This window comes from Penaeus monodon, chromosome 16 (genome assembly GCF_015228065.2).
Source record: "Penaeus monodon isolate SGIC_2016 chromosome 16, NSTDA_Pmon_1, whole genome shotgun sequence".
NCBI lineage: Eukaryota > Metazoa > Arthropoda > Malacostraca > Decapoda > Penaeidae > Penaeus > Penaeus monodon.
Genome location: NC_051401.1, coordinates 41,107,958 through 41,115,531, shown reverse-complemented (window position 1 = coordinate 41,115,531; position 7,574 = coordinate 41,107,958). Strand labels below are relative to the sequence as shown.

At 38.8% G+C, this 7,574-nt stretch overlaps 1 pseudogene; it reads left to right on the top strand.

Moving 5' to 3' along the window:
* LOC119582809 overlaps window positions 1-2,563 on the top strand; it is a 3,046-nt pseudogene extending 483 nt beyond the window's left edge.
* The last annotated feature ends 5,011 nt before the right edge of the window (window positions 2,564-7,574 follow it).

Below are 7,574 nucleotides of genomic sequence, written 5' to 3'. Positions count from 1 at the left end.
TTGAGAGAATCTTATGGTCGAGGAATAGTACCCGTGGAAATTACTTAGGTGGTCCAGATGTGGGATGCACCAAAAAAAAACTGTGCATAAAGGCAAACCCCGCATTTTTTAAGCTTGCCCCGCTCCAACCTTTCCCGAGGGTGCAGGTTACTGGTGCCGTCTTTTCAAAAGAAGTCATTACTCATCTTTAAAACTTTCGAAAAGTTTGTGCAAAAGCATACTGGACACAATATAATTAACAGTCTCCTCTGTAGTGAAGAATCTGCCGTTGTATGTGGTGCGTGTGCGGCATGCGTGCGTGCGTATGTATGCATATGTATATATATATATATATATATATATATTATATATATATATATATATATATTATATATATATATATATATATTTGTGTTTGTGTGTGGTGTGTGTGTGTTGTGTTTGTGTATGATTGATTGTGTGTTTGTTGTCTTGTATATGTATATACACATATATCATGCATATATATATAATCGCGAATTATATACATGATACATATGTATATATATTCATGATGTGTATGCATGATGTGACTGTGGTTAGTGTGTGTGTGTTTATATTGATGATACACACACCACAACTAGCAAACAACGTACACCTACAACACAATACACACACACACACAACACACACACACACATATATATATGTATATATATTATATATGTATATATATATATAATGTGTGGTGGTGTTGTTGTGTGGTGTGTTTTATGCATATATATATGTATTTTATATAATGTATATATATATATAATGTATTATATCACATATGATTATATATAATGATATATATGTGTTATATTATATATATGTATATATATTTATTATATGTATATATATTATTTATAGTTATATATAAGATATATATATATTACTATATAATGTTATATATATTATATATATATAAATATCTAATGTTAATAAATAATATAATGTATTTATAATAAATGTATATTAATATAGAGAATGTATATATGTTAATAAATACATATAATGTATATGTTATATATATATAAATACATATAAATGTGTATGTATATATATAAGTAATATAAATACGTATGTGTATAATTGTATACAAAATGTAAATATATGTGTATATATATAAATATAGTAAAGGTAGTATGTATATTAGATATATAAATTATATTGTATATATAATGTTATACTAATGTAATATATATATATATATTATATTTATATATAAATGTTTATATATAAATGAATATATGTATATATATATAAATATATATATATATTTATATATATATATATATATATATATATATATATATATACACACATTCATATGTAGAGATATACATTTATATATACATATATACATTTATATGCACACACACACACACACACACACACACACACACACACACACACACACACACACACACACACACACACATACACACACACACACACACACACATATATATATACATACACATATATTTCTGTTTCTTTCTCTGTCTCAAGCAACATACATGTTTACGTATGTCCCTAGGCTTGTCTTCGTATGGTTACATACTGCACTTCTTTTTTTTTTTTTTTTTAGCTAAATGCAATATGTTTCATCAATCTGAATGTAAAACATCGAGTATCCAGATGGAACGACAGGTTTAGGTCAAACATGAAGTAAGTACCAATGTATCCTTCTCTCCTTTGACAGATGAAGCGGCGAAGAAGAAATTTAAGAATCTCCGTGATCAGTTCAGACTCGAGCTGAAAAAGGTACCCTTGGAGAAATCGGGGGACCCAGAGTTACAAATGGAGGAGTATCTCACCATCTGGCCGTGGTTTAGAAAGATGTACTTCCTAAAAGACCAGATTCTGAGGCGAGCGAACACTGGCAACTCAAGCGGCGCTTCGGCAAAGCGAAAATACGATATGGATTACACCGAGGGCGAAATAGCCGACCAGCCGTCTCCTTTACAAGTCTTCGATGGTATTCAGAATTACCTCGCAAAGGGACAAAGTGAGGACTCGGACTGTTCGAAGAAAATGAAGGAGTCTAGTCTGCAAGTCAATTTTCTCGAGATGGTGAGGAAACAAGCGGAGGAGGAACGAGACGGTGACAGGATGTTCCTCTTGAGTCTCTTGCCCGCGATGAAATCCCTCGAACCACAGCGAGCTTGCTTGTTTCGCATAAAAGTACAACAGTTACTGTACGAGGCGCAGTTTTCTCAAGACTTTGGTCAGACGTTTTCAGAATAGACTACCGGTGATCCTTAATATCTTATCGATTTATAAATTTATATCTGAGAGTTTGAATTACAGACCATGTACTTTTCTAGTTGTTATACAGTAAAGAACTCGCTAAATTCGAGATTAAGCAATGTTTTCCACAATGCCCACGGTTTCCTGTTGCGTATTTATTATTTTTTTCTTTTCAAAATGACGCACTCTGCAGAAAAACATATAGATACTTTAATTCTCTGATTGTTATAATTATTTTTTTATAATATGAATGTTAAACCGTTTTTTTCCTTTGTCTAACAAATTCTTCAATAAATCACTTTTCATTTTCTGCTTAATTTTATTTACCTGAGTCCCTGCAGTGATTGTGATTCCAGTAACTTTTCAATGAGAGAGCCTGCTAAGGTTTAGGATTCATCTGAGGATAATAAAATTCACCAAGATCCTAGAATAAACGCGGTATTAGACCGTGGTAAAAGCTAAGATAAGAATTCTCATGAATCTGGTGTATCCACTCTTTCAATTTTTTATTGAAGATAAGACTCTTCCGCCAACAGCCCCTGGTTAACTTTCACTGAAGAAATAACGACTCTCGTCCTGGCTTTTGCATACCTATTCCCCAGGCCTCACGATCCAAAAATATATATTGTGACTAATTTACCTCATTTTGTACTTAACTTGAATCTCCTGTTGCTGTAGAGTCTCGTATCAAAGGACGAATCTCGGGGAAAAAAAGCAGGACGTTGTCTCTTAATCGTCTGCCTCACCTGTACGCCGTTTTCATTGGTTCACCGGTAGGAAATTAAGAGGTGGTTTAATTAACGAGCAGAATGAGGTCATTAGGTTGTCAGCCTGTTAATTGGCGTTTCTGTTGCGCGGTAATAATGAATTAGGCAGCTATGGTTGTTGGTTTACTACACGCGTATCCCAGCTGTCGGACCGGTTAAGATAGGATTAGAGGTAAGGTTAAGCACTTGACGGTTGCTTCTTGGTAAATGATATAGCAGTTCTAGTAGTTGGCTAGAGGAAAGAAGCTGCTTTACGCTGGGAACACTGAAAAAAAATCTCTTTCTCTTTCTCTCTCTCTCACTCCCACTCACTCACTCACTCACTCACTCACTCACTCACTCACTCACTCACTCACTCACTCACTCACTCACTCTCTCTCCCTCTCCCTCTCCCTCCCCCTCCCCCTCCCCTTCTCTCTCCCTCTCTATTCACATCTATTTTATGGGAATAATGTCATGCTTATTCGATATCAAAATGGTGTTCGATGCATAGACGTTGTTTTCTGTTAATTTGGATGCTGGAGATGCTCTGTTGTTTCTTTGAACTGTCGCTTTGGTTGAGAGAGAGAGAGAGAGAGAGAGAGAGAGAGAGAGAGAGAGAGAGAGAGAGAGAGAGAGAGAGAGAGAGAGAGAGAGAGAGAGAGAGCGCGCATGTTGTGTGTGTGTGTGTGGTGTGTGTGTGTGTGGTGTGTGTGTGTGTGTGTGTGTGTGTTGTGTGGTGTGTGAGGTGTGTGTGTGTGTTGTGTGTTGTGTGTGTGTGTGTGTGTGTGTGTGGTGTGTGTGTGTGTGTGTGTGTGTGTGTGTGTGTGTGAGAGAGAGAGAGAGAGAGAGAGAGTGAGGAAAGGAGATTACTGTTGTTGACCAGAGATGTCTGCAAATATTTTTACTGGAATTTGTAGCTGCTAAGCAAACTGTTACTGTATGTCCTATTTTCTGTAGCAACATTTGCAGTAATTCTTTGCCTTAGAGAGGGAGTTGGTGCTGAGGCTGAAACTGCTGGTGCTGAAACAGGCGCTAAAACCGATGCCGACGTGGAAGCCCGTGCTGAAGCTGCCAATGAAGGTACCGAAGCAGACAATGAAGCTAGCGTTGAAGCAGGTGCTGAAGCTGGCAGTAAGGCTGGAGGCACCGTCTGCTCTGGTGCAGTATGCCTGCCAAGTTAGGGATTTGTTTCATCTCAAAGACGAGGAGGTGAAATGGAGTTCCGATAATATGCGCTCGATGCAGAATTTACATTAAGCTTGTCTTCAAATACATTTCCTAGCGAGATACTTACCCTTTGATTTACATTCGGCGCACTGCTCATGTAAGCAGCTGCAGTAACGGCAGCTGCGTGCCCCGTGCGCCATTTCGAACAGCTGGCGCAAAATGGGGCGAGTGATTTGATGACGTCACACCTGAAATGTGCCATCCGCTTGACATCTTTGACAGTTTAGGGAATTTTCGCCACTGCATATGTGGTGATGAGGCGCAGTGTCATCCTATTATCACTTTTAATCCACTTAGCTCGCAGAACATTCTCATTGCAGTCTGTGACCTCACTGGTGTCAATTTCCATTGAGAGAGCAAACATGACGAGGTTGATGCGCAGCTCTTTTTCGTACACTTTGCTCTTTTCAAGGGTTTCTTCTGCCGATCCGGTAGTAGGTGCACGTGTAAGAATTTCTTCATTGTTACTCTCTCTCTCTCCTCTCTCACACACACACACACACACACACACACACACACACACACACACACACACACACACACCGTGCATATATATTTCGACCTAGATTTAATTCTAGGGCTCCTTTAGCCATTAGGCCATCTGGAGGACGACTTGAGACACCCAACGGTACATGCCTACATGATTGGGTGATAAAAAAAACTTTTGCAGACTTGTTAGTTAATCATCTCTTCGCTTTTTTTTTTTTTTTTCTTAGGTCGTTGTCTATATTTGCGTCACTTGCTGAGATGTGCGTCTTGGTCAAAACAGAGAAGCTGGTCCGAGCCTCACCTTTTGACTGAGGATGCAGTCAGGATAGAGACCGCGAATATATCCCGTGTAAAGTACTCCTTAACCTGGTATGAATTCGTTAATTCGCTTTTCACTTACACTGTCAGTCACTTTCGATCTTCATAGATATCGTAATGAATACGGTCAGGCATTCGTCTTTTTAGACCCCATTTAGGGAGGGAGGGAGGGAGAGAGAGAGAGAGAGAGAGAGAGAGAGAGAGAGAGAGAGAGAGAGAGAGAGAGAGAGAGAGAGAGAGAGAGAGAGAGAGAGAACGAGAAAGAGAGAGAGAGAGAAAGAAAGAAAACGAGAAAGAGAGAGAGAGAAACAGAAACAAAGAAGGGAGTTTGAAAGGAGACGTGGAGGCACACAGGGAAACGGCTAGTAAACAGCAACCCACGGACCCCAACGTGTGCTACACAAGGACCTTGAGCCACAAAGAACAAACTAACTTGGTTGTAAATATAATCAGCAATATAAAAGTAAGCGGTGACTTGACTTTACAGATAATCTCCGTCGGTATAGACAAAGTCACAAACAGATATGATTTTTTCCCTCTGTTTTGAACAAGTGATAATGCACGAATATAGAGATTAAATTCTTTGTAACTGCATTATCACACCATATATTTATGTCCTAACAATGTTAAAAAAGAAGAAGAAAATCTAAAGAATTTACCAACTAGAAAGTATAGATGACAAGGCGTTAGTGTAATTCACAGTCGGATTCGATCTCTTAGCAAGTAAACACAGCTTTTTGTAGCCTGAATGATGTTCATTTGTTTTGCAGGTCTAGGGGATTATAACGACATCTTATCACATATTTCATTCTGTCACATGCCGCGAGAGAGCAAAGGCCGGCAACACTCGTTCAGAGACGGTGTCGGCAGATGAATCGGCAAATTATTCATGGCATTTTTCTGTTCTGTACACCCACGAGGCTGGTTGTATAAGTGCCTTCGCAGGGTCGAATCTGACTGTAGATTATATAAACAGCTGATCTACTATTGTCATCAATGGCTCAGGAAATTAAACAAATCCACTTCGATGACTGAAGTAAGAAGCCACCTTACTTACTTCAAACAGACACACCACACACACACACACACACACACACACCACACACACACACACACACACACACACACACACACACACCCCACACTACAACAAAACTATATATATATATATATATATATATTATATATATATATATATATATATATATATATATATTCGTCTCCTAGGGACGTTCATAATCGATTATCCCTTTGCAAATAAATCAAGTATTTATATCGACTTCAACCTCCGAACCCAAAGATTACATTATTCAGTTCGATTATATAATTTCAAAGGAAAAGTAAAACAATATGATTAGTAAAAAATACAAATATCGACACACATTGCAAAGCCTGACCGATGAGATACAAAGAATAGCTGTTGCCTGTAATGATTAGAAGTCACACACATTATCATTAACAATGGTATGCTCTATAAAATGTATGGCTTCAGGGTTGGTATCATGTTCAACAAGCTATTCATTCGTGTTGTTGAGCTTTTTGAATCCTTCAGCATGAAAGCACCATCGATAAAACTCGTTTATCATATTCCACTAGGAAAGTCCAGTGAGACAAAGGGTTTTACATGTAAAGTCCAATGTGCTTTTGAAAGACACCGTGTTTTTTTGAGGGTGAAATTGACGACAGTATCATTTTCTATTGTTGGTGAGTTTCATGTTACATAGTAATGATAAGGGAAGTGTTGAAATACAGTCGATTACTTGGTGACAGAAAGAGATCGTTCTCTGGGAATGTCTTTTTTTTTCTTCATTATTCTGTTTGCTTACCTTTCCCTCTTTTCGTTTTCTTCTTCCTACATATCTCTATTACTTTTTTTTTCTTCTTCCTTTCCTCCTTTACATCCCTGTTCTCACTCTGCTTTTGCCTCTCCTTCATCCACACATTTATCACTCCTCGTCTTTCTCTCTCTTCTTTCCTTCACTCCTTTTTTTCCCAATTTCTTTGTCTCCTATACCCTTCTTTCTCTCTGTTCTTATTTTTTCACCTCTTCCTTACCTCCCTCATTTATTTTTTTCCCACTCTCCAACCTCTTCACTTTTCTCTCATTCTTCTTCTTTCTCTCCCACCTCTACGTCTCTTTCCAACCCCCTTTTTTCTCTTTTCTCTCCTTCCACAAACTTTCTCTCTCACCCTTCTTTTATTCTTTCCTCTCTCCTCCTCCATCTTTAGTCATCCTCTCTTCCTTCCCCCTCCTCTCTCATCCACCCCTTTCTCTCTCTCTCTCTCTGAACCTCCCCTCCCTTCTCTCCCCTCCCCCCTCTCTCCCCCCTTCCTCCTCTCTCCCTCCCTCCCTACCCCTCTCTTCTCCTCCTCCTTACGCCTCTCATCTCCCCTGCCTCCCCCTCTCTCTCCTCCCCTATCCTCTCTCTCTCCTGCCTCCCCTCTCTCTCCTCCCCCTATCCTCTCCTCCCCTGCCTCCCCTTCTCTCTCCCTGCCTCCCCTCTCTCTCTCTCCTGGAAGTCACGGATCAATCTGAGC